The sequence below is a fragment of the Doryrhamphus excisus genome, linkage group LG9 (genome assembly GCF_037039965.1).
Source record: "Doryrhamphus excisus strain RoL-2023G ecotype Guam linkage group LG9, RoL_Dexc_Guam_v1.1, whole genome shotgun sequence".
NCBI classification, from domain to species: Eukaryota; Metazoa; Chordata; class Actinopteri; order Syngnathiformes; family Syngnathidae; genus Doryrhamphus; species Doryrhamphus excisus.
Window position 1 is genome coordinate 14,450,270 of NC_136365.1, and position 27,231 is coordinate 14,477,500.

Consider the following 27,231-nt stretch of genomic DNA (forward strand, 5'->3'; position numbering starts at 1 on the left):
GCACGGCAGTCCCTGCACTTTCGCGCCCTTGGCTCTACACACTCACAAGCATAGTGTCCCTGTTTTCCACAATTATTGCACAGAGTCTGGACAATCACGCAAAATATGGTCAGGCTGTAAACACCCCCTGCACACTCGCACCTGTCCGTCATGTATAACTCTAAAGTAATCCGGGCCTGCAGCTGTGTTAAAGCGGACAGAGTATGGCAGAGATTGTACAGTGTCAGTGAATCTTACCTTCACATACCGCGTCCCGTCCGGCCACATTCTCCGCCGCACCTCAGAGACTGCAGAGACTCCCCAGGAGAGGAGCTTCGCAAGAATCTCCTCATCCTCAATGTAAGCCGGCAATCCCACAAAGGAGACGACCAGCTCATCAATGGAGACGTCACAGGCGTGAACCCTGGCCTCTCCGACACGAAAACCATCCATCAGCCGATCCTTTGCTTTTGTGCAGGTTACTGTTAGTTCAAATTTCAGCTTGTTTATCTGTCTGCATGCTATGATCTGTCCACAGACTTCCTTGGCAGCTCTCATAAGCACAATGGGCACCATTTCCTCCACTCCCTCAATGTCCAGCACAACAGTTAATTCCTTGTCACAAGTCCGGTTTCTTTCACTCACATTTAGTCCATCCATATTCTTATTTTGTCCAATGTTCAACAAAGGAGTAGTCCGGGAGAGAGCAGGGTTCGAAGCCATGATGACAATCCAAAGAGCCAAGGCTCAAAAAGTGAGAAACCAAAATCACTCCTCCACAGCAGGAGTGCTGGGAGGAGGAAAAAACCCAAAAACAAAAAGGGGAAACCAAAATAAAATAAGAAACAAAAGATAACAGCCACACAAACAAACAGCTCCTCTCCACTTTCCCTCCAAAATGCTTCCTCGTTAGGACACACCTACTGGGCGTTCTCAGGGTAGTATGGCCGTAAGCCCTTGCTCATTTTGGAAAAATCCTTTTTGAAGGCGACACTGGCCAACAGGATTCCCACAAAAATCATTGCTTCCCCCAACAAGTGGGAAAGAGCGCCCTCTTCCGTCAGGCGAGAGCAGAAAGCATAAAAAGCTTACAGCACCTGGTATTCCCAGGCGGTCTCCCATCCAAGTACTAACCAGGCCCGCCCCTGCTTAGCTTCCGAGATCGGACGAGATCGGGCGTTCTCAGGGTAGTATGGCCGTAAGCCCTTGCTCATTTTGGAAAAATCCTTTTTGAAGGCGACACTGGCCAACAGGATTCCCACAAAAATCATTGCTTTCCCCAAAGAGTGGGAAAGAGCGCCCTCTTCCGTCAGGTGAGAGCAGAAAGCATAAAGAGCTTACAGCACCTGGTATTCCCAGGCGGTCTCCCATCCAAGTACTAACCAGGCCCGCCCCTGCTTAGCTTCCGAGATCGGACGAGATCGGGCGTTCTCAGGGTAGTATGGCCGTAAGCCCTTGCTCAGTTTGGAAAAATCCTTTTTGAAGGTGACACTGGCCAACAGGATTCCCACAAAAATCATTGCTTCCCCCAACAAGTGGGAAAGAGCGCCCTCTTCCGTCAGGCGAGAGCAGAAAGCATAAAAAGCTTACAGCACCTGGTATTCCCAGGCGGTCCCCCTTCCAAGTACTAACCAGGCCCGCCCCTGCTTAGCTTCCGAGATCGGACGAGATCGGGCATTCTCAGGGTAGTATGGCCGTAAGCCCTTGCTCATTTTGGAAAAATCCTTTTTGAAGGCGACACTGGCCAAAAGGATTCCCACAAAAATCATTGCTTTCCCCAACAAGTGGGAAAAAGCGCCGTCTTTCGTCAGGGGAGAGCAGAAAGCATAAACAGCTTACAGCATAAAAAGCTTACAGCACCTGGTATTCCCAGGCGGTCTCCCATCCAAGTACTAACCAGGCCCGCCCCTGCTGAGCTTCCGAGATCAGACGAGATCAGGCGTTCTCAGGGTAGTATGGCCGTAAGCACTTACTCATTTTGGAAAAATCCTTTTTGAAGGCGACACTGGCCAACAGGATTCCCACAAAAATCATTGCTTCCCCCAACAAGTGGGAAAGAGCGCCCTCTTCCGTCAGGCGAGAGCAGAAAGCATAAAAAGCTTACAGCACCTGGTATTCCCAGGCGGTCTCCCATCCAAGTACTAACCAGGCCCGCCCCTGCTTAGCTTCCGAGATCGGACGAGATCGGGCGTTCTCAGGGTAGTATGGCCGTAAGCCCTTGCTTAGTTTGGAAAAATCCTTTTTGAAGGCGACACTGGCCAACAGGATTCCCACAAAAATCATTGCTTCCCCCAACAAGTGGGAAAGCGCGCCCTCTTCCGTCAGGCGAGAGCAGAAAGCATAAAAAGCTTACAGCACCTGGTATTCCCAGGCGGTCTCTCATCCAAGTACTAACCAGGCCCGCCCCTGCTTAGCTTCCGAGATCGGACGAGATCGGGCGTTCTCAGGGTAGTATGGCCGTAAGCCCTTGCGCACTTTGGAAAAATCCTTTTTGAAGGCGACACTGGCCAACAGGATTCCCACAAAAATCATTGCTTTCCCCAAAGAGTGGGAAAGAGCGCCCTCTTCCGTCAGGCGAGAGCAGAAAAAGCTTACAGCACCTGGTATTCCCAGGCGGTCTCCCATCCAAATACTAACCAGTCCCACCCCTGCTGAGCTTCCGAGATCGGGGGTTCTCCGGGTAGTATGGCCGTAAGCCCTTGCTCATTTTGGAAAAATCATTTTTGAAGGCGACACTGGCCAACAGGATTCCCACAAAAATCATTGCTTCCCCCAACAAGTGGGAAAGAGCGCCCTCTTCCGTCAGGCGAGAGCAGAAAGCATAAAAAGCTTACAGCACCTGGTATTCCCAGGCGGTCTCCCATCCAAGTACTAACCAGGCCCGCCCCTGCTTAGCTTCCGAGATCAGACGAGATCGGGCGTTCTCAGGGTAGTATGGCCGTAAGCCCTTGCTCAGTTTGGAAAAATCCTTTTTGAAGGCGACACTGGCCAACAGGATTCCCACAAAAATCATTGCTTTCCCCAACAAGTGGGAAAGAGCGCCCTCTTCCGTCAGGGGAGAGCAGAAAGCATAAAAAGCTTACAGCACCTGGTATTCCCAGGCGGTCTCCCATCCAAGTACTAACCAGGCCCGCCCCTGCTTAGCTTCCGAGATCGGACGAGATCGGGCGTTCTCAGGGTAGTATGGCCATAAGCCCTTGCTCATTTTAGAAAAATCCTTTTTGAAGGCGACACTGGCCAACAGGATTCCCACAAAAATCATTGCTTCCCCCAACAAGTGGGAAAGAGCGCCTTCTTCCGTCAGGCGAGAGCAGAAAGCATAAAAAGCTTACAGCACCTGGTATTCCCAGGCGGTCTCCCATCCAAGTACTAACCAGGCCCACCCCTGCTTAGTTTCCGAGATCAGACGAGATCGGGCGTTCTCCGGGTAGTATGGCCGTAAGCCCTTGCTCATTTTGGAAAAATCATTTTTGAAGGCGACACTGGCCAACAGGATTCCCACAAAAATCATTGCTTCCCCCAACAAGTGGGAAAGAGCGCCCTCTTCCGTCAGGCGAGAGCAGAAAGCATAAAAAGCTTACAGCACCTGGTATTCCCAGGCGGTCTCCCATCCAAGTACTAACCAGGCCCGCCCCTGCTTAGCTTCCGAGATCAGACGAGATCGGGCGTTCTCAGGGTAGTATGGCCGTAAGCCCTTGCTCAATTTGGAAAAATCCTTTTTGAAGGCGACACTGGCCAACAGGATTCCCACAAAAATCATTGCTTGCCCCAACAAGTGGGAAAGAGCGCCCTCTTCCGTCAGGCGAGAGCAGAAAGCATAAAAAGCTTACAGCACCTGGTATTCCCAGGCGGTCTCCCATCCAAGTACTAACCAGGCCCGCCCCTGCTTAGCTTCCGAGATCGGACGAGATCGGGCGTTCTCAGGGTAGTATGGCCGTAAGCCCTTGTTCGTTATGGAAAAATCCTTTTTGAAGGCGACACTGGCCAACAGGATTCCCACAAAAATCATTGCTTCCCCCAACAAGTGGGAAAGAGCGCCCTCTTCCGTCAGGCGAGAGCAGAAAGCATAAAAACCTTACAGCACCTGGTATTCCCAGGCGGTCTCCCATCCAAGTACTAACCAGGCCCGCTCCTGCTTAGCTTCCGAGATCAGACGAGATCGGGCGTTCTCAGGGTAGTATGGCCGTAAGCCCTTGCTCATGTTGGAAAAATCCTTTTTGAAGGCAACACTGGCCAAAAGGATTCCCACAAAAATCATTGCTTTCCCCAACAAGTGGGAAAGAGCGCCGTCTTCCGTCAGGGGAGAGCAGAAAGCATAAAAAGCTTACAGCATAAAAAGCTTACAGCACCTGGTATTCCCAGGCGGTCTCCATCCAAGTACTAACCAGGCCCGCCCCTGCTTAGCTTCCGAGATCCGACGAGATCGGGCGTTCTTTTTTTTTTTTTTTTTTTTTCCTTTTTTTACACATCAATTCTGAATTTCAGTCCCATTTCTTCATTTATATACACCATTGTATTCCCTTTGACAAAAGCATGATAGAATTCCCCCTCCTCCAAGTAATAGTGCAAAATGGAAATGTCTTTTTTCATTATACTTTTAAAAATTTGCCATACATCCGCATTTCTCTTGTCATAGTGACTCATATTTCTTCGTACTTTAACAGCATATCTTGCATGGCTCAATGTATAGTTTAACAGATTTGCATTACATTCTCCCACCCTTTTATTTACACCAAATAACCACAATTCTTTCCAGTCCATGTCCCTTACAAATCTTCCTCCCCAACAACTCGTTATGAGCTTTCTCATTTTGTCAAAATATGTTGTTAACCCTTCACATTCTATGAACTCATGCATAAATGTTTCTACCTTCTTTTCACATACTTCACATTCTTTGCTTACATTATCATCAAATTTGCTTATAATTAGATTATTGAATATTCTATTGTGTCTTAGCATGAAGTCCATGTGCTCACATTCACTGGTGTTCCATTTCACTCTCATATTTGCCCATATTTTCTTTACATCCATTCCTTCTATTGCTTTTTCCCATACTTTTTCCGATGCCGGCCTTCTAACATTCTCTCCTTTAAAATATGCATACAGTATCTTAGTTTTTACATTCTCTAGTCTTTTCTTACTTTTCCCTTTTGTGTTCCAGCTCACAGTCTTCCCCCACCTTATGCCCTCTTTCAATCATCATTCTCCACTCCCTCGGCATCCCATCTTTGATTTTGCCCATCACTTTTTCCACCTCTCCCACCCCAATATCATCCCCCCTCAATTTCACTTCATCCACCATCACCTGTGCTGACATGAAACCAGGTACATATTCATACACTATATCTCTAACTTTTCTTATACCTGCCCTCCTTGTCAGCATATTGTCCATCATTCTTCCGTCGCTTGTGATTTTTGGATTCAGGTTGTTCCCATATTTGTTTTAGATTTTGACATTCATAGCTTATGTTCTTTACAAACTCCCCCCATGCACTCAACACCTCTTTGTAAAACTCACTCACTCCATTCAACATTCCTTTTTTCATTTTCATGTATACACCACTCTCTCCGCACCCCCCACATTGACTGATTGCTTCCTTCAGAAAAGCCTTCCACACTTGATCATTCTTCGCAGCTAAATAGTTCGCCATTGTCTTCACCCTCATTGCCTTCTTTTTGCATTCTAGACTTACTAGTTTTAAACCACCATCCTTGTATTCGTTCTCTAAAACCTCCCGTGCTATTCTGGCCCCTTTCCCATCCCACAAAAAGTCATTCACCAACCCCTCCACTTCTTTCACCACCCTGTCAGGCACATCCAACACTCTCATTGCGTAGATCATTTTACTCATTAGCAGTGCATTCACCACCACCACTTTCCCTTTTAATTTTAGTCCTCCCTTTTTCCAAAATTTCAATGTATTCTTCATACTGTTTATTATTCCTTCGTACTGTCTATCCCTTCCTTCTACTCCCTCTATTCCCACATTTATCCCTAAGATCTTCATATAGTCCTTCTTCACCTTTAACCCCATCTCATTCTTCCCTGATTCACTTACTCCTATATATATCATCTCCGACTTCCCAATGTTGACCTTTGCCCCCAATGCCCTACCATAGGCTTTTATACTTTCCAGTACTTCTCCTGCACTCTCCTCATCTTTTACTGTGATAGTTGTGTCATCTGCATATTGGTATACTAAGCTCCTTTGTCCTCCTGGTATATTTATCCCTCTAATATTATTGTTCCCTTGCAGTAGCCATGCCAGCGGTTCGGCTGATAGAGAGTATAATAAGGCAGACATCGGGCAGCCCTGTCTGACAGACCTTTCTAATCTTATTAATCCTGTTAGAACACCGTTAACTTTTATAACACTTACGGCATTTTTATACATTCTTTTTATCCAGCCTACCAGCCTATCTCCAAACCCTATTCTTTTAAGTAATGTTGTAATGGCCACAAAGCTGAGGTAGTGGGGTCCATAAGTGCGTTGCTACAAGATACTCAGCTGTAAAAAAAAAACTACTGTCATGATCTGTGTACGGGGGAACAGGTACAGGACCATATATACAAGCATCATCATCATTATCATGCATCATTATCATCTGCAAGGGCGACTGCAGTGAGCAGACTCGCCTGTAGGTGGCGAATATTTAAGGAGGCTCTTCCAGCGCGCCGGGGGTGGTGGAGGAAGAGAGACAATTGTGACGTCACACACGCAAATGGATGCTGAGAGCCGGCGTTTTACCCACGAGGACCAACTTTGTCAAGCGACACCTGACGGGATTTCCTTTTCCCTCCTGGCTTGAGCGATTGGACCGTGGGCAAGGTTCCGGACCCGGGATCGGACGGACAAGCGGATGCGTGGTCGTGAGTGGAACCGCGGCTTTCGCCACTGTTTTGTGAATGAGCACTGACTCTTCGGGAACTTTTGGACACTTGCGGGGTGGGGGGGTAAACTTTCGGGATTAATTTGGGTGTTTCATGATTGTCTTTGTTGCCGGGTGGGATGGTTGGTTGGGAGGGGATGACATGCGGGGTTGTTTTGGTGCAATTAAACTGCCGTGGTGTGGCTACCCAACATTTTCGACAGTCCTTCCTTTTTCTTACAGCTGATATCCGCTCCCCCCGTGACCTTCCCTTTTTGCGTTGTAGCCTCGTACCTCTATAGGAGGGCGCGATCGTTACAGAGTGGTGGCTAGTACGGGGGGCCCGGGGTTGTGGTAGTATTGATATCAGCGTTTCATAAGTTTTTCCAGTGCTTCTGGTATATACATTTGGGGAGGGTAAACTTTACGCGCGCGCTGCGTTCCGACTAGTTGTGGGCTGGAACAAGATCTGCTCGCGCACATTTACGCACGCACACACACGGGCATTAGCGCCCTCATTCACTGGAACGCGCATTTTGCGCAAGAGTAATTTATACAGTAAACAATTTTGGCCTAGGTATTTCCACCTTTTTTCCATCCAAGCATATTGTCACACATCTACTTTTACACACAGCATAACATACAGCATATACATTTGCATACATAAACCGGAGTTATGTCAGCTTCCAGCCAGCAGGGGTCAGACGAGGACGACAGAGTGGACGGGGCTGAAGCAGCCCAGGACCTGACGCCGCTCCTTGAGCCCTGCCGACATGTCACCTACAGGCATAGCCACACAGCAGTCACCGAACTATCCAGCCTGTTAGGGTCCATGTATTTGGACCAGCCAGATCAGGACGCTGCACAGGCTGATGAGGGCGATGACGAAACCGGGCTGTACATGGAACACTTTCAAGCCCTCCAACAAAAGGTAGACGTGTTGGAGAATAGGCTCAAGGAGGCCGTGGACAGCACACTCAGTCGAGAGGAGGGGCTTAGAGCGGCGATGGAGACGATGACGGCAGAACTAAAGGCATATGTGGACACCAAACTACAACATTTTGATCAAGTTGTCGTAGCCTGCTTGAAACGCCGGGATGCAAGGTGGGACGAAGCACTTAAGAAGACCCTGACCAAGAGTCGCCTGCCTTGGAGACCTGCTAGCTTCTCCACCCCTGCACCTCCAGCATCAGGCAGCAACCAGCCACCCGCCATCGATGCCACCTTTCCCATTCCGCCGGCGGTCACAGCGCGACCCCCTATAAGGATGGAGTTTCCCCAGTTTGGAGAGTCCAGGAGTTCTGCTGATGTAACAGAATTCATTGAGCAGTGTGAGAACTTCCTGGCTCTCAGGCCTCTGAGTGATGCCGAACTGGTGGGAACCCTCAATGCCGTCCTAAAGGGACCTGCACGGAGCTGGTGGTTGGCTGCCCGCAGTGAAATAACATGCTGGGCTACCTTCAAGCAGTCCTTTCTTGAGGCTTTTTTACCCACCGACTACCAATCGGAGATCGAAGAGCAGCTCCGTTCCAACGTGCAAACCCCCAATCAATGTCTGCGTGACTTTGCATACGATTACCGCGCCCTGTGCCTAAAATGGAGACCTGACATGGTGGAAGAGGAAATCGTGCGGCGCATACTCGGTGCCTGTAACCCGAGGCTGGCCAGCGGATTGCGGGGTATCGTATCCACAGTGGACCAGATGGTTAAGGTTGGCTCCCTGATTGAGAGGGACTGGAGTAACACCAAGGACTATTGGAGTCGTGTACAGCAGGCTAACCCAGTGAAAAGGCCGGGCAAGAAGGCGGAGCAGGGGTCAAGCTGAGGCACAGCAGCTGACCTCGCCTTTGCAGTGGGAGAACAAGCACTGTTGGTCGTGCCTGTAAGCTTGCGAGGTTCGCATGGGGATGCAGTCCTTGACTCAGGGTGCTCCTACTCCCTGATGAGTCACTCCTTGTGGAAGGCGATAAGGAAGGAGGGGGAAATCCTAGAGCCAAGCGGAATTCCAAGGTTCATCATGGCCAATGGGCAAGAGAACAGGGCCCTTGGAAAAGCCACCCTGCTCCTCACCCTGCAGGACTTCCACGGCACCCTGATAGTACATGTGATGCCTGACAATCATTTGTGTATGCCGCTGCTCCTAGGTCTTGACTTCATGGCCCTGACTGAGATAACACTGAAACCTCATCTCCGCAAATATGCTATGTCAGGTGGGAAGGAGTTTAGATTTCTCAACAAGACCCGAGATAAACTACACTGGAGTCATACTCAGTCTTCTGTGAATTTTTACATGGCTGTTGTCGAGGAGCCCAAAAGCCACCCATCCAACATTCCGTTCCTTGAGGCTCAGCCCGAAGTTGTGAGGCCGCTGCTGCAGAAGTGGCCAAACGTTTGGACTGAGACCACTGGGGCCACCCGGATCATTACCCATAAAATCAGGACGACCGATGAGGTGCCGGTGAGGCGGAGGGCTTACAGGGTGTCCTGCCAAAAACAGCAAATAATCGGAGAGCAAATCAAAAAAATGTTGGCCGATGAAGTAATTGAGCCATCAACATCGCCGTGGGCATCTCCTGTAGTGCTGACTCCCCGGAAGGATGGGACACCCCGGTTCTGCGTGGATTACAGGGGCCTCAATGCCAAAACACTGCATGATGCGTACCCCATGCCCCTGGTCCATGAGATATTTGAGTCTCTGCTCGGCGCCACCTATTTCAGCTCCCTAGACTTGCAGAGCGGATACTGGCAAGTGGCCATGGATGTGGAGTGCAAGCAGAAGACTGCCATGACCACCCACCTTGGCTTGTTCCAGTTCAAGGTTATGCCTTTCGGACTGCGGAACGCCGGGGCTACCTTCCAGCGGTTGATGGAGACCGTCTTGGGTGAGCTGAGGGGCAGGACCTGTTTTGTGTACATTGACGATATCATTGTATTCTCGAAGACAGAGGAACAACATCTCCGCGACCTTGACGCTGTGTTTGCAAAATTACATCAAGCAAACCTAACGCTCAACGTAAAAAAGTGTCACTTGCTCCAACGCCAGCTCACCTTTTTGGGACATCTGGTTTCCGGGAAAGGGGTGGAGGTGGATCCAGCTAAAATCTCGGCTATTACTGCCTACCCGCCTCCAACTGACCTGAAAAGTCTCCAGAGGTTTCTGGGGTTGGTGGGCTGGTACCACAAATTCATCCCCAGGCTGGCTGACTTCGCAGCGCCCTTAAACCATCTAAAAAAGAAGGATGTGCCTTGGGAATGGAGCCCAAGCTGCCAAGAGGCCTTCAACCACCTCAAAGCCTTGCTGCAGTCACCGCCAGTCCTTGCTCAACCCCATCCACATGTCAGTTTCCAGGTCCACTGTGATGCCAGCGACGTAGGCCTGGGAGCTGTCCTGATGCAGGGCGTGGAAGGCGAGGAACGGCCCATTGCTTTTGCCTCCAGAGCCCTCCATGGTGCGGAAGTACGTTATTCCACTGCGGAAAAGGAATGCCTGGCTGTTGTTTGGGCTGTTGAAAAGTGGAGACACTTCCTTGAGGGGACCACCTTCGACGTGTTCACCGATCACAGCGCCCTCAACGACATCTTCACCCGATGGGGAGTTCCTAAATACATGGTGTCCGACCGTGGCCCCCAGTTCACTAGTCAGTTGATGTCCCGGTTGTGTGAAGCTTGGGGAGTGTCCCATAAGCTGACCACAGCCTACCACCCCCAAACAAACATGACTGAAAGAGTCAATCGGACATTGAAGACAATGATTGCCTCCTTTGTGGGGAACCATCATCAAGACTGGGATGGATGGTTGCCTGAGTTTCGGCTTGCTCTCAACACAGCAGTCCACGAGACAACAGGCACCACTCCCGCCATGTTGGCCCTTGGTAGAAACTTGATGGGACCGCTGGAACGACTAGTACACAAAGCTCCATCACCACACACATCCGCATACCACACAATACATACACACACACAGTTGCACAATGAAGTGGAGAGACATGTTGGTGCGGCCAAAGCTCGACAAGCCAGATATTATAATGCGCGTCGCAGAGATGTACACTTTGCTGTCGGGGATCTGGTCTGGGTTAGGGCACACCCACTGTCCAAAGCTTCAGCAAAATTCTCTGCCAAACTTGCTCCCAGATGGGTAGGTCCTGCTCGGGTAGAGAAAAAAATGGGTCCTGTAAACTATAGTGTTCGGTGGATGACAGATTAGTTAAAGGTGGACACTATAAATGTGGTAGACATGAAGCCCTATTACGGCCCCGGTAAGCCGCTGGCTGGGGGGGGGGGGGAATGTAATGGCCACAAAGTCCATCAGCTGAGGTAGTGGGGTCCATAAGTGCGTTGCTACAAGATACTCGGCTGTAAAAAAAAAAACTACTGTCATGATCTGTGTACGGGGGAACAGGTACAGGACCATATATACAAGCATCATCATCATTATCATGCATCCTCCTCATCTGCAAGGGCGACTGCAGTGAGCAGACTCGCCTGTAGGTGGCGAATATTTAAGGAGGCTCTTCCAGCGCGCCCGGGGTGGTGGAGGAAGAGAGACAATTGTGACGTCACACACGCAAATGGATGCTGAGAGCCGGCGTTTTACCCACGAGGACCAACTTTGTCAAGCGACACCTGACGGGATTTCCTTTTCCCTCCTGGCTTGAGCGATTGGACCGTGGGCAAGGTTCCGGACCCGGGATCGGACGGACAAGCGGATGCGTGGTCGTGAGTGGAACCGCGGCTTTCGCCACTGTTTTGTGAATGAGCACTGACTCTTCGGGAACTTTTGGACACTTGCGGGGTGGGGGGGTAAACTTTCGGGATTAATTTGGGTGTTTCATGATTGTCTTTGTTGCCGGGTGGGATGGTTGGTTGGGAGGGGATGACATGCGGGGTTGTTTTGGTGCAATTAAACTGCCGTGGTGTGGCTACCCAACATTTTCGACAGTCCTTCCTTTTTCTTACAGCTGATATCCGTTCCCCCCGTGACCTTCCCTTTTTGCGTTGTAGCCTCGTACCTCTATAGGAGGGCGCGATCGTTACAATGTAAATAAATATTCGTGATTCACCCTGTCAAAAGCCTTATTTAAATCTATGCTCATGATAATCCCTCCACCACCTTTTTTCATATAATCAATTACATCCTTAATACTACATATTGTGTCTGTGATGTCCCTCCCAGGTATGCCGTAAGATTGTGTTTTCCCTATAATTTTCCCTATGACTCTCTTCAACCTGTTTGTGATTACTTTTGCCAGTATTTTATAGTCATTATTCAGCATACTAATTGGTCTATAGTTTTCTAATTTTTCCCTCCCATCCTTTTAATATACTATACTTATAACCCCCATTCTTATACTATTTGGCATCTCCCCTGTCTCCTCCATCCACTTAAATAATCTATATAGTACTGGAGTTAGTATGGTTTTAAACTCAATATAAAATTCTCCTATCAGTCCATCCGAACCTGGACTTTTATTCCTTTTTAATTCGCTAATTGCTCTATCTCTCTTCTGTCTATTTCTCTTTCATTTATTAATTTATCTCCCTCGCTGACCTTGACCCTCACCTTTTCTAGAAGCTGTTCCATGACTCTTTTGTCGACTTTTTCCTCCTTAAATAGGTCCCTATAAAACTGCTCTACCCTCTCCACTATTCCAAATCCATCTGTGATGATCCCCCCGTCCCCATCCTCTATCTCCCCTATGAAGCTCCTTTTCTGGTTTGTTTTTTCCAAGCCCAGAAAATATCCACTACATTTTTCTCCCTCAATCACATATCTTGCTCTACTTCTCACCATCGCCCCTCTACACTTCCTCTCCTCTATATCCTCTAATTCATATTTTAGGGCTATGTATTTCGTTAGATCACTTCCCCCATTGTCTATTTTTTCATTCTCCTTGTCCAGCTCATCCCTCAGCCTCCTTTCTCTTTCTTTCTCTCTCCTGCTCTTATCTCTCCCATATTTTATGCTCAATATTTTAATTGCTCTCTTGACCCTTTCCCACCATTCCCCAACATTATCCTCATACATACTTTCATTCATCCATATTGCAATGCATGTCTCCACTTGATTTTTATATTTAGTGTCGTGCAGTAAGCTTCCATTCAAACACCACACCCCGCCTCCCTTCCCCTCCCTCCCTTGTGATATAGTCAAACACACAATTGCATGATCGCTGATTGCAGTCATCTTATATTTGATTGATCCTATCTTGTTTAAGATGTTTTCTTTTGCCCAAACCAAATCTATTCTGCTTTGTTTGAGCACCCCCCCTACCACTTGTTTCCTTGTGAACACCTTCCCTGCTGGGTTTCGTTCCCGCCATACATCCACCATTCCATTTGCTCTCATATTTTGCAGTAGAACCCCCCTTGAGCTGTCATCCCTGAACCTCATCCCTGTGCACACATCCAAACTCCCACACCACACATTGAAATCCCCAACCATCACACAGTTCCCTTCCATGAAATCCTTCAAACTCCCAAAAAGGACCTTCCTTTCCCTCTCATCGTTTGGTGCATAGATGTTCCATAGCTGATATGTTTTGCCACCATAATGAAACTCAATCCCTAAAACCCTCCCCTTCCCATCCTTCCCACACTCCTTTACATCTTCCACCACTCCCTTCCTAACTAATATTGCCACACCCCTTGCATTCTTCTCTCCATTATTAACAAATATTTCCCCAATCCACTCTCTCTATATAATCTATAACCCCCTCATCCCAGTTAGTCTCTTGCAGACAAACGATGTCCTCTTTACATATTTGCATTGCATAAAGCAGTCTCTCTTTATTTCTTAGTCCATTCCCATTGAATGAGGAAAGCGTCAGCATTGACTTCAAGTGAGAAGGTGAAAAGTCTGACACCCCCCACTTTTAATTCTACATTAATCTGATCAGTTTCTTTATCTCCTTCCGATCACCTGTTCTTCCCTTGGTCTCCTCTTGCACTGTCAAACCCTCTTGCCCCTTATCCGACTCCTCACTTGGGGATGATGTAATGTTCCCTTCGTCTCTTCCCCCTCCCCCGTTACCCTTTTCTCCCTCACTCGATACATCTTTTAGACTCTCTCTAGTTTTACTCGTTGTTGCCCCACACACTTCCAGCTCCCTTTCCTCTCCCCAGATTCCCTCAATCACCTTGAACCCATCAATCACCCTCCTCCCTCTTTCCTCCCCATGATTATGCCTCTTGTCAACGATGTCATTCTTACTTTCGTTGACCGTGTCCCCTCCTGTTGTCTCGTCTTCTCGTCCTGCTGTTACCTCTTCCACACTCTCTTCACTCCCGTCGCTCCGTTTGCGCTTCAGCTCTGCCGTCTCGCTTGCGCCGTCCTCACGAACCTCTCTTTGTCCGCCGTGGTCCCCGATGGTGAGCGCAGTGTCCGCTCCTTGCGTTCCGGTCTCCGCCACCGTTCCTCCACGTGTGGACCTCTTCTCTGGCTCTCCTCTCGTCGTACGGCTTCCGCTGCCACTGCTGCCAGGACTCTGTTTCTCGTCTTCCATCCTTGCAGCTGCAGTGATCCTGATGTTCACCGCAGCTGCCGTTGCTGCTGTCATCTTCGTCGCCGCTGCCACCTCTATTGGCGTTGGCGTCCTCTCCATTCTCTTTTCTTCTGCTTCACTTAGCACTGTAGCTGCCGGCGTTTCCATGTCTCTCTCCAGCGCTCCCTCAACCAGCATCTCCGCCTCTGCTGTCAAGCCGCCCCCCAGCACCGCCTCAGCCTGCATCGGCAATGGGCCGCGATCGCCCCTTTCACTCTCCTCACACTCTCTGGCGTAGTGGCCTTGCTCGCCACATTTAAAGCATTTAAACTCCGGGCAGTCTCGGATAATGTGGCCGGGCTGGATGCACAATCTGCATACCTTCCTCTGGCGGTCGTGTAGCACCCGAAAGTGTTCTTCCCCCTCGAGGGTCTCGAACTTAGTTGCAAATGGTAGGGAGCGGACTTTTTCGTTGAAGCGCACCTTTAGGTAGCGTGTTCCGTCTGCAATGTCGGTGCCGGGCCACATGCGCCTTCTGATGGTGGACACTGCCTGAACTCCCCATTCCTCCAGCTTCTTCAGGATCACCTCATCTTCAATGTACACTGGAAGGCCAAGGAATGAGACTACGAGCTCGTCATTACGAATTTCTGACGCTATTATCTTATTGGTCTTCAATGTGATGCCGTCCAGCAGACGGCCCTTTCCTTTTTTGTCTTCTGTAGTAACTTCGAATTTTGTCAGGGATTTTTGGCGGCATCCCACCACTCGTCCACATTCTTCTCCAATTTTCTTACATATCTCCATCATCGTTACTTTTTCCTGTCCTACTACTTCCACTGCCACTGTTAATTGTCTTTCATACTTGTTGTCTGCATTTGTTGTCTCGTCCACGCTTTCCTTCTCTGCTCGCTCCATTTTCCCTCTTATAGGCATCATTTGACGCCACCCCAACCGCGGTTGGTGGTGGTGGGGGCGTAGGGTTGCTTCGTACAAATATTACGTTTTTAGACAGAAATTTGGCTAAATCTTCAAAAGAAATCGGAAGACAGGGAGTACACACACAGGGTTGCCTTTTGTTTGCTCCCACTCTCACCTGCACTCAATCACCAATCAGTGAGTGGGCGTTCTCAGGGTAGTATGGCTGTAAGCCCTTGCTCATTTTGGAAAAATCCTTTTTGAAGGCGACACTGGCCAACAGGATTCCCACAAAAATCATTGCTTCCCCCAACAAGTGGGAAAGAGCGCCCTCTTCCGTCAGGCGAGAGCAGAAAGCATAAAACGCTTACAGCACCTGGTATTCCCAGGCGGTCTCCCATCCAAGTACTAACCAGGCCCGCCCCTGCTTAGCTTCCGAGATCGGACGAGATCGGGCGTTCTCAGGGTAGTATGGCCGTAAGCCCTTGCTCATTTTGGAAAAATCCTTTTTGAAGGCGACACTGGCCAACAGGATTCCCACAAAAATCATTGCTTCCCCCAACAAGTGGGAAAGAGCACCCTCTTCCGTCAGGCGAGAGCAGAAAGCATAAAAAGCTTACAGCACCTGGTATTCCCAGGCGGTCTCCCATCCAAGTACTAACCAGGCCCGCCCCTGCTTAGCTTCCGAGATCGGACGAGATCGGGCGTTCTCAGGGTAGTATGGCCGTAAGCCCTTGCTCATTTTGGAAAAATCTTTTTTGAAGGCGACACTGGCCAACAGGATTCCCACAAAAATCATTGCTTCCCCCAACAAGTGGGAAAGAGCGCCCTCTTCCGTCAGGCGAGAGCAGAAAGCATAAAAAGCTTACAGCACCTGGTATTCCCAGGCGGTCTCCCATCCAAGTACTAACCAGGCCCGCCCCTGCTTAGCTTCCGAGATCGGACGAGAGCGGGCGTTCTCAGGGTAGTATAGCCGTAACCCCTTGCTCATTTTGGAAAAATCCTTTTTGAAGGCGACACTGGCCAACAGGATTCCCACAAAAATCATTGCTTTCCCCAAAGAGTGGGAAAGAGCGCCCTCTTCCGTCAGGCGAGAGCAGAAAGCATAAAAAGCTTACAGCACCTGGTATTCCCAGGCGGTCTCCCATCCAAGTACTAACCAGGCCCGCCCCTGCTTAGCTTCCGAGATCGGACGAGATCGGGCATTCTCAGGGTAGTATGGCCGTAAACCCTTGCTCATTTTGGAAAAATCCTTTTTGAAGGCGACACTGGCCAACAGGATTCCCACAAAAATCATTGCTTTCCCCAACAAGTGGGAAAGAGCGCCCTCTTCCGTCAGGCGAGAGCAGAAAGCATAAAAAGCTTACAGCACCTGGTATTCCGAGGCGGTCTCCCATCCAAGTACTAACCAGGCCCGCCCCTGCTTAGCTTCCGAGATCGGGCGTTCTCAGGGTAGTATGGCCGTAAGCCCTTGCTTGCTTTGGAAAAATCCTTTTTGAAGGCGACACTGGCCAACAGGATTCCCACAAAAATCATTGCTTTCCCCAACAAGTGGGAAAGAGCGCCCTCTTCCGTCAGGCGAGAGCAGAAAGCATAAAAACCTTACAGCACCCGGTATTCCAAGGCGGTCGCCCATCCAAGTACTAACCAGGCCCGCCACTGCTTAGCTTCCGAGATCGGACGAGATCGGGCGTTCTCAGGGTAGTATGGCCGTAAGCCCTTGCGCACTTTGGAAAAATCCTTTTTGAAGGCGACACTGGCCAACAGGATTCCCAAAAAAATCATTGCTTTCCCCAAAGAGTGGGAAAGAGCGCCCTCTTCCGTCAGGCGAGAGCAGAAAAAGCTTACAGCACCTGGTATTCCCAGGCGGTCTCCCATCCAAATACTAACCAGTCCCACCCCTGCTGAGCTTCCGAGATCGGGGGTTCTCAGGGTAGTATGGTCGTAAGCCCTTGCTCTTTTTGGAAAAATCCTTTTTGAAGGCGACACTGGCCAAAAGGATTCCCACAAAAATCATTGCTTTCCCCAACAAGTGGGAAAAAGCGCCCTCCTCCGTCAGGCGAGAGCAGAAAGCATAAAAAGCTTACAGCACCTGGTATTCCCAGGTGGTCTCCCATCCAAGTACTAACCAGGCCCACCCCGGCTTAGCTTCCGAGATCGGATGAGATCGGGCGTTCGTAGGGTAGTATGGCCTTAAGCCCTTGCTCATTTTGGAAAAATCCTTTTTGAAGGCGACACTGGCCAACAGGATTCCCACAAAAATCATTGCTTTCCCCAACAAGTGGGAAAGAGCGCCCTCTTCCGTCAGGGGAGAGCAGAAAGCATAAAAAGCTTACAGCATAAAAAGCTTACAATTCCTGGTATTCCCAGGCGGTCTCCCATCCAAGTACTAACCAGGCCCGCCCCTGCTTAGCTTCCGAGATCGGACGAGATCGGGCATTCTCAGGGTAGTATGGCCGTAAGCCCTAGTCCACTTCGGAAAAATCGTTTTTGAAGGCGACACTGGCCATTTTTCCAAATTGAGCAAGGGCTAACGGCCATACTACCCTAAGAACGCCCGATCTCGTCCGATCTCGGAAGCTAAGCAGGGGCGGGCCTGGTTAGTACTTGGATGGGAGACCGCCTGGGAATACCAGGTGCTGTAAGCTTTTTATGCTTTCTGCTCTCGCCAGACGGAAGAGGGCGGTCTTTCCCACTCTTTGGGGAAAGCAATGATTTTTGTGGGAATCCTGTTGGCCAGTGTCGCCTTCAAAAAGGATTTTTCCAAAATGAGCAAGGGCTTACGGCCATACTACCCTGAGAATGCCCGATCTCGTCCGATCTCGGAAGCTAACCAGGCCCGCCCCTGCTTAGTACTTGGATGGGAGACCGCCTGGGAATACCAGGTGCTGTAAGCTTTTTATGCTGTAAGCTTTTTATGCTTTCTGCTCTCCCCTGACGGAAGAGGGCGCTCTTTCCCACTTGTTGGGGAAAGCAATGATTTTTGTGGGAATCCTGTTGGCCAGTGTCGCCTTCAAAAAGGATTTTTCCAAAATGAGCAAGGGCTTACGACCATACTACCCTGAGAACGCCCGATCTCGTCCGATCTCGGAAGCTAAGCAGGGGCGGGCCTGGTTAGTACTTGGATGGGAGACCGCCTGGGAATACCAGGTGCTGTAAGCTTTTTATGCTTTCTGCTCTCGCCTGACGGAAGAGGGCGCTCTTTCCCACTCTTTGGGGAAAGCAATGATTTTTGTGGGAATCCTGTTGGCCAGTGTCGCCTTCAAAAAGGATTTTTCCAAAATGAGCAAGGGCTTACGGCCATACTACCCTGAGAGCGCCCGATCTCGTCCGATCTCGGAAGCTAAGCAGGGGCGGGCCTGGTTAGTACTTGGATGGGAGACCGCCTGGGAATACCAGGTGCTGTAAGCTTTTTATGCTGTAAGCTTTTTATGCTTTCTGCTCTTGCCTGACGGAAGAGGGCGCTCTTTCCCACTTGTTGGGGAAAGCAATGATTTTTGTGGGAATCCTGTTGGCCAGTGTCGCCTTCAAAAAGGATTTTTCCAAAATGAGCAAGGGCTTACGGCCATACTACCCTGAGAACGCCCGATCTCGTCCGATCTCGGAAGCTAAGCAGGGGCGGACCTGGTTAGTACTTGGATGGGAGACCGCCTGGGAATACCAGGTGCTGTAAGCGTTTTATGCTTTCTGCTGTCGCCTGACGGAAGAAGGCGCTCTTTCCCACTTGTTGGGGGAAGCAATGATTTTTGTGGGAATCCTGTTGGCCAGTGTCGCCTTCAAAAAGGATTTTTCCAAAATGAGCAAGGGCTTACGGCCATACTACCCTGAGAACGCCTGATCTCGTCTGATCTCGGAAGCTAAGCAGGGGCGGGCCTGGTTAGTACTTGGATGGGAGACCGCCTGGGAATACCAGGTGCTGTAAGCTTTTTATGCTTTCTGCTCTCGCCTGACGGAAGAGGGCGCTCTTTCCCACTTGTTGGGGGAAGCAATGATTTTTGTGGGAATCCTGTTGGCCAGTGTCGCCTTCAAAAAGGATTTTTCCAAAGCAAGCAAGGGCTTACGGCCATACTACCCTGAGAACGTCCGATCTCGGAAGCTAAGCAGGGGCGGGCCTGGTTAGTACTTGGATGGGAGACCGCCTGGGAATACCAGGTGCTTTAAGCTTTTTATGCTTTCTGCTCTCGCCTGACGGAAGAGGGCGCTCTTTCCCACTTGTTGGGCAAAGCAATGATTTTTGTGGGAATCCTGTTGGCCAGTGTCGCCTTCAAAAAGGATTTTTCCAAAATGAGCAAGGGCTTACGGCCATACTACCCTGAGAACGCCCGATCTCGTCCGATCTCGGAAGCTAAGCAGGGGCGGGCCTGGTTAGTACTTGGATGGGAGACCGCCTGGGAATACCAGGTGCTGTAAGCTTTTTATGCTTTCTGCTCTCGCCTGACGGAAGAGGGCGCTCTTTCCCACTTGTTGGGGGAAGCAATGATTTTTGTGGGAATCCTGTTGGCCAGTGTCGCCTTCAAAAAGGATTTTTCCAAAATGAGTAAGTGCTTACGGCCATACTACCCTGAGAACGCCTGTTCTCGTCTGATCTCGGAAGCTAAGCAGGGGCGGGCCTGGTTAGTACTTGGATCGGAGACCGCCTGGGAATACCAGGTGCTGTAAGCTTTTTATGCTGTAAGCTTTTTATGCTTTCTGCTCTCCCCTGACGGAAGACGGCGCTTTTTCCCACTTGTTGGGGAAAGCAATGATTTTTGTGGGAATCCTTTTGGCCAGTGTCGCCTTCAAAAAGGATTTTTCCAAATTGAGCAAGGGCTTACGGCCATACTACCCTGAGAATGTCCGATCTCGGAAACTAAGCAGGGGCGGGCCTGGTTAGTACTTGGATGGGAGACCGCCTGGGAATACTAGGTGCTGTAAGCTTTTTATGTTTTCTGCTCTCGCCTGACGGAAGAGGGCGCTCTTTCCCACTTGTTGGGGGAAGCAATGATTTTTGTGGGAATCCTGTTGGCCAGTGTCGCCTTCAAAAAGGATTTTTCCAAAATGAGCAAGGGCTTACGGCCATACTACCCTGAGAACGCCCGATCTCGTCCGATCTCGGAAGCTAAGCAGGGGCGGGCCTGGTTAGTACTTGGATGGGAGACCGCCTGGGAATACCAGGTGCTGTATGCTTTCTGCTCTCCCTTGACGGAAGAGGGCGCTCTTTCCCACTTGTTGGGGAAAGCAATGATTTTTGTGTGAATCTTGTTGGCCAGTGTCGCCTTCAAAAAGGATTTTTCCAAAATGAGCAAGGGCTTACGGCCATACTACCCTGAGAACGCCTGATCTCGTCCGATCTCGGAAGCTAAGCAGGGGCGGGCCTGGTCAGTACTTGGATGGGAGACGGCCTGGGAATACCAGGTGCTGTAAGCTTTTTATGCTTTCTGCTCTCGCCTGACGGAAGAGGGCGCTCTTTCCCACTTGTTGGGGGAAGCAATGATTTTTGTGGGAATCCTGTTGGCCAGTGTCGCCTTCAAAAAGGATTTTTCCAAAATGAGCAAGCGCTTACGGCCATACTACCCTGAGAACGCCCGATCTCGTCCGATCTCGGAAACTAAGCAGGGGTGGGCCTGGTTAGTACTTGGATGGGAGACCGCCTGGGAATACCAGGTGCTGTAAGCTTTTTATGCTTTCTGCTCTCGCCTGACGGAAGAGGGCGCTCTTTCCCACTTGTTGGGGGAAGCAATGATTTTTGTGGGAATCCTGTTGGCCAGTGTCGCCTTCAAAAAGGATTTTTCCAAAATGAGCAAGGGCTTACGGCCATACTACCCTGAGAACGCCCGATCTCGTCGGATCTCGGAAGTTAAGAAGGGGCGGGCCTGGTTAGTACTTGGATGGGAGACCGCCTGGGAATACCAGGTGCTGTAAGCGTTTTATGCTTTCTGCTCTCGCCTGACGGAAGAGGGCGCTCTTTCCCACTTGTTGGGGGAAGCAATGATTTTTGTGGGAATCCTATTGGCCAGTGTCGCCTTCAAAAAGGATTTTTCCAAAATGAGCAAGGGCTTACGGCCATACTACCCTGAGAACGACCGATCTCATCCGATCTCGGAAGCTAAGCAGGGGCGGGCCTGGTTAGTACTTGGATGGGAGACGGCCTGGGAATACCAGGTGCTGTAAGCCTTTTATGCTGTAAGCTTTTTATGCTTTCTGCTCTCCCCTGACGGAAGAGGGCGCTCTTTCCCACTTGTTGGGGAAAGCATTGATTTTTGTGGGAATCCTGTTGGCCAGTGTCGCCTTCAAAAAGGATTTTTCCAAAATGAGCAAGGGCTTACGGCCATACTACCCTGAGAACGCCCGATCTCGTCCGATCTCGGACGCTAAGCAGGGGCGGGCCTGGTTAGTACTTGGATGGGAGACCGCCTGGGAATACCAGGTGCTGTAAGCTTTTTATGCTTTCTGCTCTCGCCTGACGGAAGAGGGCGCTCTTTCCCACTTGTTGGGGGAAGCAATGATTTTTGTGGGAATCCTGTTGGCCAGTGTCGCCTTCAAAAAGGATTTTTCCAAAATGAGTAAGTGCTTACGGCCATACTACCCTGAGAACGCCTGATCTCGGAAGCTAAGCAGGGGCGGGCCTGGTTAGTACTTGGATGGGAGACCGCCTGGGAATACCAGGTGCTTTAAGCTTTTTATGCTTTCTGCTCTCGCCTGACGGAAGAGGGCGCTCTTTCCCACTTGTTGGGCAAAGCAATGATTTTTGTGGGAATCCTGTTGGCCAGTGTCGCCTTCAAAAAGGATTTTTCCAAAATGAGCAAGGGCTTACGGCCATACTACCCTGAGAACGCCCGATCTCGTCCGATCTCGGAAGCTAAGCAGGGGCGGGCCTGGTTAGTACTTGGATGGGAGACCGCCTGGGAATACCAGGTGCTGTAAGCTTTTTATGCTTTCTGCTCTCGCCTGACGGAAGAGGGCGCTCTTTCCCACTTGTTGGGGGAAGCAATGATTTTTGTGGGAATCCTGTTGGCCAGTGTCGCCTTCAAAAAGGATTTTTCCAAAATGAGTAAGTGCTTACGGCCATACTACCCTGAGAACGCCTGTTCTCGTCTGATCTCGGAAGCTAAGCAGGGGCGGGCCTGGTTAGTACTTGGATCGGAGACCGCCTGGGAATACCAGGTGCTGTAAGCTTTTTATGCTGTAAGCTTTTTATGCTTTCTGCTCTCCCCTGACGGAAGACGGCGCTTTTTCCCACTTGTTGGGGAAAGCAATGATTTTTGTGGGAATCCTTTTGGCCAGTGTCGCCTTCAAAAAGGATTTTTCCAAATTGAGCAAGGGCTTACGGCCATACTACCCTGAGAATGTCCGATCTCGGAAACTAAGCAGGGGCGGGCCTGGTTAGTACTTGGATGGGAGACCGCCTGGGAATACTAGGTGCTGTAAGCTTTTTATGTTTTCTGCTCTCGCCTGACGGAAGAGGGCGCTCTTTCCCACTTGTTGGGGGAAGCAATGATTTTTGTGGGAATCCTGTTGGCCAGTGTCGCCTTCAAAAAGGATTTTTCCAAAATGAGCAAGGGCTTACGGCCATACTACCCTGAGAACGCCCGATCTCGTCCGATCTCGGAAGCTAAGCAGGGGCGGGCCTGGTTAGTACTTGGATGGGAGACCGCCTGGGAATACCAGGTGCTGTATGCTTTCTGCTCTCCCTTGACGGAAGAGGGCGCTCTTTCCCACTTGTTGGGGAAAGCAATGATTTTTGTGTGAATCTTGTTGGCCAGTGTCGCCTTCAAAAAGGATTTTTCCAAAATGAGCAAGGGCTTACGGCCATACTACCCTGAGAACGCCTGATCTCGTCCGATCTCGGAAGCTAAGCAGGGGCGGGCCTGGTCAGTACTTGGATGGGAGACGGCCTGGGAATACCAGGTGCTGTAAGCTTTTTATGCTTTCTGCTCTCGCCTGACGGAAGAGGGCGCTCTTTCCCACTTGTTGGGGGAAGCAATGATTTTTGTGGGAATCCTGTTGGCCAGTGTCGCCTTCAAAAAGGATTTTTCCAAAATGAGCAAGCGCTTACGGCCATACTACCCTGAGAACGCCCGATCTCGTCCGATCTCGGAAACTAAGCAGGGGTGGGCCTGGTTAGTACTTGGATGGGAGACCGCCTGGGAATACCAGGTGCTGTAAGCTTTTTATGCTTTCTGCTCTCGCCTGACGGAAGAGGGCGCTCTTTCCCACTTGTTGGGGGAAGCAATGATTTTTGTGGGAATCCTGTTGGCCAGTGTCGCCTTCAAAAAGGATTTTTCCAAAATGAGCAAGGGCTTACGGCCATACTACCCTGAGAACGCCCGATCTCGTCGGATCTCGGAAGTTAAGAAGGGGCGGGCCTGGTTAGTACTTGGATGGGAGACCGCCTGGGAATACCAGGTGCTGTAAGCGTTTTATGCTTTCTGCTCTCGCCTGACGGAAGAGGGCGCTCTTTCCCACTTGTTGGGGGAAGCAATGATTTTTGTGGGAATCCTATTGGCCAGTGTCGCCTTCAAAAAGGATTTTTCCAAAATGAGCAAGGGCTTACGGCCATACTACCCTGAGAACGACCGATCTCATCCGATCTCGGAAGCTAAGCAGGGGCGGGCCTGGTTAGTACTTGGATGGGAGACGGCCTGGGAATACCAGGTGCTGTAAGCCTTTTATGCTGTAAGCTTTTTATGCTTTCTGCTCTCCCCTGACGGAAGAGGGCGCTCTTTCCCACTTGTTGGGGAAAGCATTGATTTTTGTGGGAATCCTGTTGGCCAGTGTCGCCTTCAAAAAGGATTTTTCCAAAATGAGCAAGGGCTTACGGCCATACTACCCTGAGAACGCCCGATCTCGTCCGATCTCGGACGCTAAGCAGGGGCGGGCCTGGTTAGTACTTGGATGGGAGACCGCCTGGGAATACCAGGTGCTGTAAGCTTTTTATGCTTTCTGCTCTCGCCTGACGGAAGAGGGCGCTCTTTCCCACTTGTTGGGGGAAGCAATGATTTTTGTGGGAATCCTGTTGGCCAGTGTCGCCTTCAAAAAGGATTTTTCCAAAATGAGTAAGTGCTTACGGCCATACTACCCTGAGAACGCCTGATCTCGGAAGCTAAGCAGGGGCGGGCCTGGTTAGTACTTGGATGGGAGACCGCCTGGGAATACCAGGTGCTGTAAGCTTTTTATGCTTTCTGCTCTCGCCTGACGGAAGAGGGCGCTCTTTCCCACTCTTTGGGGAAAGCAATGATTTTTGTGGGAATCCTGTTGGCCAGTGTCGCCTTCAAAAAGGATTTTTCCCAAATGAGCAAGGGCTTACGGCCATACTACCCTGAGAACGCCCGATCTCGTCCGATCTCGGAAGCTAAGCAGGGGCGGGCCTGGTTAGTACTTGGATGGGAGACCGCCTGGGAATACCAGGTGCTGTAAGCTTTTTATGCTGTAAGCTTTTTATGCTTTCTGCTCTCGCCTGACGGAAGAGGGCGCTCTTTCCCACTTGTTGGGGAAAGCAATGATTTTTGTGGGAATCCTGTTGGCCAGTGTCGCCTTCAAAAAGGATTTTTCCAAAATGAGAAAGGGCTTACGGCCATACTACCCTGAGACCGCCCGATCTCGTCCGATCTCGGAAGCTAAGCAGGGGCGGGCCTGGTTAGTACTTGGATGGGAGACCGCCTGGGAATACCAGGTGCTGTAAGCGTTTTATGCTTTCTGCTGACGCCTGACGGAAGAGGGCGCTCTTTCCCACTTGTTGGGGGAAGCAATGATTTTTGTGGGAATCCTGTTGGCCAGTCTCGCCTTCAAAAAGGATTTTTCCAAAATGAGCAAGGGCTTACGGCCATACTACCCTGAGAACGCCCGATCTCGTCCGATCTCGGAAGCTAAGCAGGGGCGGGCCTGGTTAGTACTTGGATGGGAGACCGCCTGGGAATACCAGGTGCTGTAAGCTTTTTATGCTTTCTGCTCTCCCCTGACGGAAGAGGGCGCTCTTTCCCACTTGTTGGGGAAAGCAATGATTTTTGTGGGAATCCTGTTGGCCAGTGTCGCCTTCAAAAAGGATTTTTCCAAATTGAGCAAGGGCTTACGGCCATGCTACCCTGAGAACGCCCGATCTCGTCCGATCTCGGAAGCTAAACAGGGGCGGGCCTGGTTAGTACTTGGATGGGAGACCGCCTGGGAATACCAGGTGCTGTAAGCGTTTTATGCTTTCTGCTCTCGCCTGACGGAAGAGGGCGCTCTTTCCCACTTGTTGGGGGAAGCAATGATTTTTGTGGGAATCCTGTTGGCCAGTGTCGCCTTCAAAAAGGATTTTTCCAAAATGAGCAAAGGCTTACGGCCATACTACCCTGAGAACGACCGATCTCATTCGATCTCGGAAGCTAAGCAGGGGCGGGCCTGGTTAGTACTTGGATGGGAGACCGCCTGGGAATACCAGGTGCTGTAAGCCTTTTATGCTGTAAGCTTTTTATGCTTTCTGCTCTCCCCTGACGGAAGAGGGCGCTCTTTCCCACTTGTTGGGGAAAGCAATGATTTTTGTGGGAATCCTGTTGGCCAGTGTCGCCTTCAAAAAGGATTTTTCCAAATTGAGCAAGGGCTTACGGCCATGCTACCCTAAGAACGCCCGATCTCGTCCGATCTCGGAAGCTAAGCAGGGGCGGGCCTGGTTAGTACTTGGATGGGAGACCGCCTGGGAATACCAGGTGCTGTAAGCGTTTTATGCTTTCTGCTCTCGCCTGACGGAAGAGGGCGCTCTTTCCCACTTGTTGGGGGAAGCAATGATTTTTGTGGGAATCCTGTTGGCCAGTGTCGCCTTCAAAAAGGATTTTTCCAAAATGAGCAAAGGCTTACGGCCATACTACCCTGAGAACGACCGATCTCATTCGATCTCGGAAGCTAAGCAGGGGCGGGCCTGGTTAGTACTTGGATGGGAGACCGCCTGGGAATACCAGGTGCTGTAAGCCTTTTATGCTGTAAGCTTTTTATGCTTTCTGCTCTCCCCTGACGGAAGAGGGCGCTCTTTCCCACTTGTTGGGGAAAGCAATGATTTTTGTGGGAATCCTGTTGGCCAGTGTCGCCTTCAAAAAGGATTTTTCCAAAATGAGAAAGGGCTTACGGCCATACTACCCTGAGAACGCCCGATCTCGTCTGATCTCGGAAGCTAAGCAGGGGCGGGCCTGGTTAGTACTTGGATGGGAGACCGCCTGGGAATACCAGGTGCTGTAAGCTTTTTATGCTTTCTGCTCTCGCCTGACGGAAGAGGGCGCTCTTTCCCACTCTTTGGGGAAAGCAATGATTTTTGTGGGAATCCTGTTGGCCAGTGTCGCCTTCAAAAAGGATTTTTCCAAAATGAGCAAGGGCTTACAGCCATACTACCCTGAGAAAGCCCGATCTCGTCTGATCTCAGAAGCTAAGCAGGGGCGGGCCTGCTTAGTACTTGGATGGGAGACCGCCTGGGAATACCAGGTGCTGTAAGCTTTTTATGCTGTAAGCTTTTTATGCTTTCTGCTCTCGCCTGACGGAAGAGGGCGCTCTTTCTCACTTGTTGGGGAAAGCAATGATTTTTGTGGGAATCCTGTTGGCCAGTGTCACCTTCAAAAAGGATTTTTCCAAACTGAGCAAGGGCTTACGGCCATACTACCCTGAGAACGCCCGATCTCTTCCGATCTCGGAAGCTAAGCAGGTGCGGGCCTGGTTAGTACTTGGATGGGAGACCGCCTGGGAATACCAGGTGTTGTAAGCTCTTTATGCTTTCTGCTCTCGCCTGACGGAAGAGGGCGGTCTTTCCCACTCTTTGGGGAAAGCAATGATTTTTGTGGGAATCCTGTTGGCCAGTGTTGCCTTCAAAAAGGATTTTTCCAAAATGAGCAAGGGCTTACGGCCATACTACCCTGAGAACGCCCGATCTCGTCTGATCTCGGAAGCTAAGCAGGGGCGGACCTGGTTAGTACTTGGATGGGAGACCGCCTGGGAATACCAGGTGCTGTAAGCTTTTTATGCTTTCTGCTCTCGCCTGACGGAA

The 27,231-nt window shown here is 50.3% G+C and overlaps 49 non-coding genes and 11 pseudogenes across 49 annotated transcripts; 38 read left to right on the forward strand and 22 right to left on the reverse strand.

Moving 5' to 3' along the window:
- Positions 1-1,064: 1,064 nt before the first annotated feature.
- LOC131101923 (5S ribosomal RNA) lies at positions 1,065-1,183 on the reverse strand. The gene has a single exon (XR_009119350.1). It is a non-coding gene; the product is annotated as a 5S ribosomal RNA (ribosomal RNA).
- Positions 1,184-1,313: 130 nt separating this feature from the next.
- On the reverse strand, positions 1,314-1,432 carry LOC144900974 (5S ribosomal RNA). The gene has a single exon (XR_013629162.1). It is a non-coding gene; the product is annotated as a 5S ribosomal RNA (ribosomal RNA).
- Positions 1,433-1,562: 130 nt separating this feature from the next.
- On the reverse strand, positions 1,563-1,681 carry LOC144900085 (5S ribosomal RNA). Its single transcript, XR_013628420.1, has one exon. It is a non-coding gene; the product is annotated as a 5S ribosomal RNA (ribosomal RNA).
- Positions 1,682-1,827: 146 nt separating this feature from the next.
- On the reverse strand, positions 1,828-1,946 carry LOC144900247 (5S ribosomal RNA). Its single transcript, XR_013628582.1, has one exon. It is a non-coding gene; the product is annotated as a 5S ribosomal RNA (ribosomal RNA).
- A 130-nt stretch (positions 1,947-2,076) lies between these two features.
- On the reverse strand, positions 2,077-2,195 carry LOC144900985 (5S ribosomal RNA). The gene has a single exon (XR_013629173.1). It is a non-coding gene; the product is annotated as a 5S ribosomal RNA (ribosomal RNA).
- Positions 2,196-2,325: 130 nt separating this feature from the next.
- LOC144900041 (5S ribosomal RNA) lies at positions 2,326-2,444 on the reverse strand. The gene has a single exon (XR_013628376.1). It is a non-coding gene; the product is annotated as a 5S ribosomal RNA (ribosomal RNA).
- Positions 2,445-2,567: 123 nt separating this feature from the next.
- On the reverse strand, positions 2,568-2,676 carry LOC144900589 (5S ribosomal RNA; annotated as a pseudogene).
- Positions 2,677-2,806: 130 nt separating this feature from the next.
- Positions 2,807-2,925, reverse strand: LOC144900724 (5S ribosomal RNA). The gene has a single exon (XR_013628911.1). It is a non-coding gene; the product is annotated as a 5S ribosomal RNA (ribosomal RNA).
- A 130-nt stretch (positions 2,926-3,055) lies between these two features.
- Positions 3,056-3,174, reverse strand: LOC144900873 (5S ribosomal RNA). Its single transcript, XR_013629060.1, has one exon. It is a non-coding gene; the product is annotated as a 5S ribosomal RNA (ribosomal RNA).
- A 130-nt stretch (positions 3,175-3,304) lies between these two features.
- Positions 3,305-3,423, reverse strand: LOC144900236 (5S ribosomal RNA). The gene has a single exon (XR_013628571.1). It is a non-coding gene; the product is annotated as a 5S ribosomal RNA (ribosomal RNA).
- A 130-nt stretch (positions 3,424-3,553) lies between these two features.
- On the reverse strand, positions 3,554-3,672 carry LOC144900725 (5S ribosomal RNA). Its single transcript, XR_013628912.1, has one exon. It is a non-coding gene; the product is annotated as a 5S ribosomal RNA (ribosomal RNA).
- A 130-nt stretch (positions 3,673-3,802) lies between these two features.
- On the reverse strand, positions 3,803-3,921 carry LOC144900996 (5S ribosomal RNA). Its single transcript, XR_013629185.1, has one exon. It is a non-coding gene; the product is annotated as a 5S ribosomal RNA (ribosomal RNA).
- Positions 3,922-4,051: 130 nt separating this feature from the next.
- On the reverse strand, positions 4,052-4,170 carry LOC144900270 (5S ribosomal RNA). The gene has a single exon (XR_013628605.1). It is a non-coding gene; the product is annotated as a 5S ribosomal RNA (ribosomal RNA).
- An 11,442-nt stretch (positions 4,171-15,612) lies between these two features.
- On the reverse strand, positions 15,613-15,731 carry LOC131101918 (5S ribosomal RNA). Its single transcript, XR_009119347.2, has one exon. It is a non-coding gene; the product is annotated as a 5S ribosomal RNA (ribosomal RNA).
- Positions 15,732-15,861: 130 nt separating this feature from the next.
- Positions 15,862-15,980, reverse strand: LOC131101911 (5S ribosomal RNA). Its single transcript, XR_009119346.1, has one exon. It is a non-coding gene; the product is annotated as a 5S ribosomal RNA (ribosomal RNA).
- Positions 15,981-16,110: 130 nt separating this feature from the next.
- On the reverse strand, positions 16,111-16,229 carry LOC131101906 (5S ribosomal RNA). The gene has a single exon (XR_009119345.2). It is a non-coding gene; the product is annotated as a 5S ribosomal RNA (ribosomal RNA).
- A 130-nt stretch (positions 16,230-16,359) lies between these two features.
- LOC144899926 (5S ribosomal RNA) lies at positions 16,360-16,478 on the reverse strand. Its single transcript, XR_013628261.1, has one exon. It is a non-coding gene; the product is annotated as a 5S ribosomal RNA (ribosomal RNA).
- A 130-nt stretch (positions 16,479-16,608) lies between these two features.
- Positions 16,609-16,717, reverse strand: LOC144900497 (5S ribosomal RNA; annotated as a pseudogene).
- A 130-nt stretch (positions 16,718-16,847) lies between these two features.
- Positions 16,848-16,966, reverse strand: LOC144900391 (5S ribosomal RNA). The gene has a single exon (XR_013628723.1). It is a non-coding gene; the product is annotated as a 5S ribosomal RNA (ribosomal RNA).
- Positions 16,967-17,089: 123 nt separating this feature from the next.
- On the reverse strand, positions 17,090-17,198 carry LOC144900585 (5S ribosomal RNA; annotated as a pseudogene).
- A 130-nt stretch (positions 17,199-17,328) lies between these two features.
- LOC144900372 (5S ribosomal RNA) lies at positions 17,329-17,447 on the reverse strand. The gene has a single exon (XR_013628705.1). It is a non-coding gene; the product is annotated as a 5S ribosomal RNA (ribosomal RNA).
- Positions 17,448-17,593: 146 nt separating this feature from the next.
- Positions 17,594-17,712, reverse strand: LOC144900325 (5S ribosomal RNA). The gene has a single exon (XR_013628660.1). It is a non-coding gene; the product is annotated as a 5S ribosomal RNA (ribosomal RNA).
- A 65-nt stretch (positions 17,713-17,777) lies between these two features.
- On the forward strand, positions 17,778-17,896 carry LOC144900125 (5S ribosomal RNA). Its single transcript, XR_013628460.1, has one exon. It is a non-coding gene; the product is annotated as a 5S ribosomal RNA (ribosomal RNA).
- A 130-nt stretch (positions 17,897-18,026) lies between these two features.
- On the forward strand, positions 18,027-18,145 carry LOC144900521 (5S ribosomal RNA; annotated as a pseudogene).
- Positions 18,146-18,291: 146 nt separating this feature from the next.
- On the forward strand, positions 18,292-18,410 carry LOC144899916 (5S ribosomal RNA). The gene has a single exon (XR_013628251.1). It is a non-coding gene; the product is annotated as a 5S ribosomal RNA (ribosomal RNA).
- A 130-nt stretch (positions 18,411-18,540) lies between these two features.
- Positions 18,541-18,659, forward strand: LOC144900766 (5S ribosomal RNA). Its single transcript, XR_013628953.1, has one exon. It is a non-coding gene; the product is annotated as a 5S ribosomal RNA (ribosomal RNA).
- Positions 18,660-18,805: 146 nt separating this feature from the next.
- LOC144899948 (5S ribosomal RNA) lies at positions 18,806-18,924 on the forward strand. Its single transcript, XR_013628283.1, has one exon. It is a non-coding gene; the product is annotated as a 5S ribosomal RNA (ribosomal RNA).
- A 130-nt stretch (positions 18,925-19,054) lies between these two features.
- Positions 19,055-19,173, forward strand: LOC144899874 (5S ribosomal RNA). Its single transcript, XR_013628209.1, has one exon. It is a non-coding gene; the product is annotated as a 5S ribosomal RNA (ribosomal RNA).
- A 130-nt stretch (positions 19,174-19,303) lies between these two features.
- On the forward strand, positions 19,304-19,412 carry LOC144900541 (5S ribosomal RNA; annotated as a pseudogene).
- Positions 19,413-19,542: 130 nt separating this feature from the next.
- LOC144901018 (5S ribosomal RNA) lies at positions 19,543-19,661 on the forward strand. Its single transcript, XR_013629208.1, has one exon. It is a non-coding gene; the product is annotated as a 5S ribosomal RNA (ribosomal RNA).
- A 130-nt stretch (positions 19,662-19,791) lies between these two features.
- On the forward strand, positions 19,792-19,910 carry LOC144900437 (5S ribosomal RNA; annotated as a pseudogene).
- Positions 19,911-20,056: 146 nt separating this feature from the next.
- On the forward strand, positions 20,057-20,165 carry LOC144900539 (5S ribosomal RNA; annotated as a pseudogene).
- A 130-nt stretch (positions 20,166-20,295) lies between these two features.
- On the forward strand, positions 20,296-20,414 carry LOC144900991 (5S ribosomal RNA). Its single transcript, XR_013629180.1, has one exon. It is a non-coding gene; the product is annotated as a 5S ribosomal RNA (ribosomal RNA).
- A 121-nt stretch (positions 20,415-20,535) lies between these two features.
- LOC144900329 (5S ribosomal RNA) lies at positions 20,536-20,654 on the forward strand. The gene has a single exon (XR_013628664.1). It is a non-coding gene; the product is annotated as a 5S ribosomal RNA (ribosomal RNA).
- A 130-nt stretch (positions 20,655-20,784) lies between these two features.
- Positions 20,785-20,903, forward strand: LOC144899897 (5S ribosomal RNA). The gene has a single exon (XR_013628232.1). It is a non-coding gene; the product is annotated as a 5S ribosomal RNA (ribosomal RNA).
- A 130-nt stretch (positions 20,904-21,033) lies between these two features.
- LOC144900158 (5S ribosomal RNA) lies at positions 21,034-21,152 on the forward strand. Its single transcript, XR_013628493.1, has one exon. It is a non-coding gene; the product is annotated as a 5S ribosomal RNA (ribosomal RNA).
- Positions 21,153-21,282: 130 nt separating this feature from the next.
- LOC144900249 (5S ribosomal RNA) lies at positions 21,283-21,401 on the forward strand. Its single transcript, XR_013628584.1, has one exon. It is a non-coding gene; the product is annotated as a 5S ribosomal RNA (ribosomal RNA).
- A 146-nt stretch (positions 21,402-21,547) lies between these two features.
- On the forward strand, positions 21,548-21,666 carry LOC144900993 (5S ribosomal RNA). Its single transcript, XR_013629182.1, has one exon. It is a non-coding gene; the product is annotated as a 5S ribosomal RNA (ribosomal RNA).
- A 130-nt stretch (positions 21,667-21,796) lies between these two features.
- On the forward strand, positions 21,797-21,905 carry LOC144900537 (5S ribosomal RNA; annotated as a pseudogene).
- Positions 21,906-22,035: 130 nt separating this feature from the next.
- LOC144899869 (5S ribosomal RNA) lies at positions 22,036-22,154 on the forward strand. Its single transcript, XR_013628203.1, has one exon. It is a non-coding gene; the product is annotated as a 5S ribosomal RNA (ribosomal RNA).
- Positions 22,155-22,284: 130 nt separating this feature from the next.
- Positions 22,285-22,403, forward strand: LOC144900438 (5S ribosomal RNA; annotated as a pseudogene).
- Positions 22,404-22,549: 146 nt separating this feature from the next.
- LOC144900540 (5S ribosomal RNA) lies at positions 22,550-22,658 on the forward strand (annotated as a pseudogene).
- A 130-nt stretch (positions 22,659-22,788) lies between these two features.
- LOC144900992 (5S ribosomal RNA) lies at positions 22,789-22,907 on the forward strand. The gene has a single exon (XR_013629181.1). It is a non-coding gene; the product is annotated as a 5S ribosomal RNA (ribosomal RNA).
- Positions 22,908-23,028: 121 nt separating this feature from the next.
- On the forward strand, positions 23,029-23,147 carry LOC144900330 (5S ribosomal RNA). Its single transcript, XR_013628665.1, has one exon. It is a non-coding gene; the product is annotated as a 5S ribosomal RNA (ribosomal RNA).
- Positions 23,148-23,277: 130 nt separating this feature from the next.
- LOC144899898 (5S ribosomal RNA) lies at positions 23,278-23,396 on the forward strand. The gene has a single exon (XR_013628233.1). It is a non-coding gene; the product is annotated as a 5S ribosomal RNA (ribosomal RNA).
- A 130-nt stretch (positions 23,397-23,526) lies between these two features.
- On the forward strand, positions 23,527-23,645 carry LOC144900159 (5S ribosomal RNA). Its single transcript, XR_013628494.1, has one exon. It is a non-coding gene; the product is annotated as a 5S ribosomal RNA (ribosomal RNA).
- Positions 23,646-23,775: 130 nt separating this feature from the next.
- Positions 23,776-23,894, forward strand: LOC144900250 (5S ribosomal RNA). Its single transcript, XR_013628585.1, has one exon. It is a non-coding gene; the product is annotated as a 5S ribosomal RNA (ribosomal RNA).
- A 146-nt stretch (positions 23,895-24,040) lies between these two features.
- On the forward strand, positions 24,041-24,159 carry LOC144900994 (5S ribosomal RNA). The gene has a single exon (XR_013629183.1). It is a non-coding gene; the product is annotated as a 5S ribosomal RNA (ribosomal RNA).
- Positions 24,160-24,289: 130 nt separating this feature from the next.
- Positions 24,290-24,398, forward strand: LOC144900492 (5S ribosomal RNA; annotated as a pseudogene).
- Positions 24,399-24,528: 130 nt separating this feature from the next.
- On the forward strand, positions 24,529-24,647 carry LOC144899880 (5S ribosomal RNA). The gene has a single exon (XR_013628215.1). It is a non-coding gene; the product is annotated as a 5S ribosomal RNA (ribosomal RNA).
- Positions 24,648-24,793: 146 nt separating this feature from the next.
- LOC144899905 (5S ribosomal RNA) lies at positions 24,794-24,912 on the forward strand. The gene has a single exon (XR_013628240.1). It is a non-coding gene; the product is annotated as a 5S ribosomal RNA (ribosomal RNA).
- A 130-nt stretch (positions 24,913-25,042) lies between these two features.
- LOC144899891 (5S ribosomal RNA) lies at positions 25,043-25,161 on the forward strand. The gene has a single exon (XR_013628226.1). It is a non-coding gene; the product is annotated as a 5S ribosomal RNA (ribosomal RNA).
- Positions 25,162-25,291: 130 nt separating this feature from the next.
- On the forward strand, positions 25,292-25,410 carry LOC144900082 (5S ribosomal RNA). Its single transcript, XR_013628417.1, has one exon. It is a non-coding gene; the product is annotated as a 5S ribosomal RNA (ribosomal RNA).
- A 130-nt stretch (positions 25,411-25,540) lies between these two features.
- LOC144899907 (5S ribosomal RNA) lies at positions 25,541-25,659 on the forward strand. Its single transcript, XR_013628242.1, has one exon. It is a non-coding gene; the product is annotated as a 5S ribosomal RNA (ribosomal RNA).
- Positions 25,660-25,805: 146 nt separating this feature from the next.
- LOC144900221 (5S ribosomal RNA) lies at positions 25,806-25,924 on the forward strand. Its single transcript, XR_013628556.1, has one exon. It is a non-coding gene; the product is annotated as a 5S ribosomal RNA (ribosomal RNA).
- Positions 25,925-26,054: 130 nt separating this feature from the next.
- Positions 26,055-26,173, forward strand: LOC144899908 (5S ribosomal RNA). The gene has a single exon (XR_013628243.1). It is a non-coding gene; the product is annotated as a 5S ribosomal RNA (ribosomal RNA).
- Positions 26,174-26,319: 146 nt separating this feature from the next.
- On the forward strand, positions 26,320-26,438 carry LOC144900726 (5S ribosomal RNA). Its single transcript, XR_013628913.1, has one exon. It is a non-coding gene; the product is annotated as a 5S ribosomal RNA (ribosomal RNA).
- Positions 26,439-26,568: 130 nt separating this feature from the next.
- LOC144900423 (5S ribosomal RNA) lies at positions 26,569-26,687 on the forward strand. Its single transcript, XR_013628755.1, has one exon. It is a non-coding gene; the product is annotated as a 5S ribosomal RNA (ribosomal RNA).
- A 146-nt stretch (positions 26,688-26,833) lies between these two features.
- Positions 26,834-26,952, forward strand: LOC144900263 (5S ribosomal RNA). The gene has a single exon (XR_013628598.1). It is a non-coding gene; the product is annotated as a 5S ribosomal RNA (ribosomal RNA).
- A 130-nt stretch (positions 26,953-27,082) lies between these two features.
- LOC144901006 (5S ribosomal RNA) lies at positions 27,083-27,201 on the forward strand. Its single transcript, XR_013629196.1, has one exon. It is a non-coding gene; the product is annotated as a 5S ribosomal RNA (ribosomal RNA).
- The last annotated feature ends 30 nt before the right edge of the window (positions 27,202-27,231 follow it).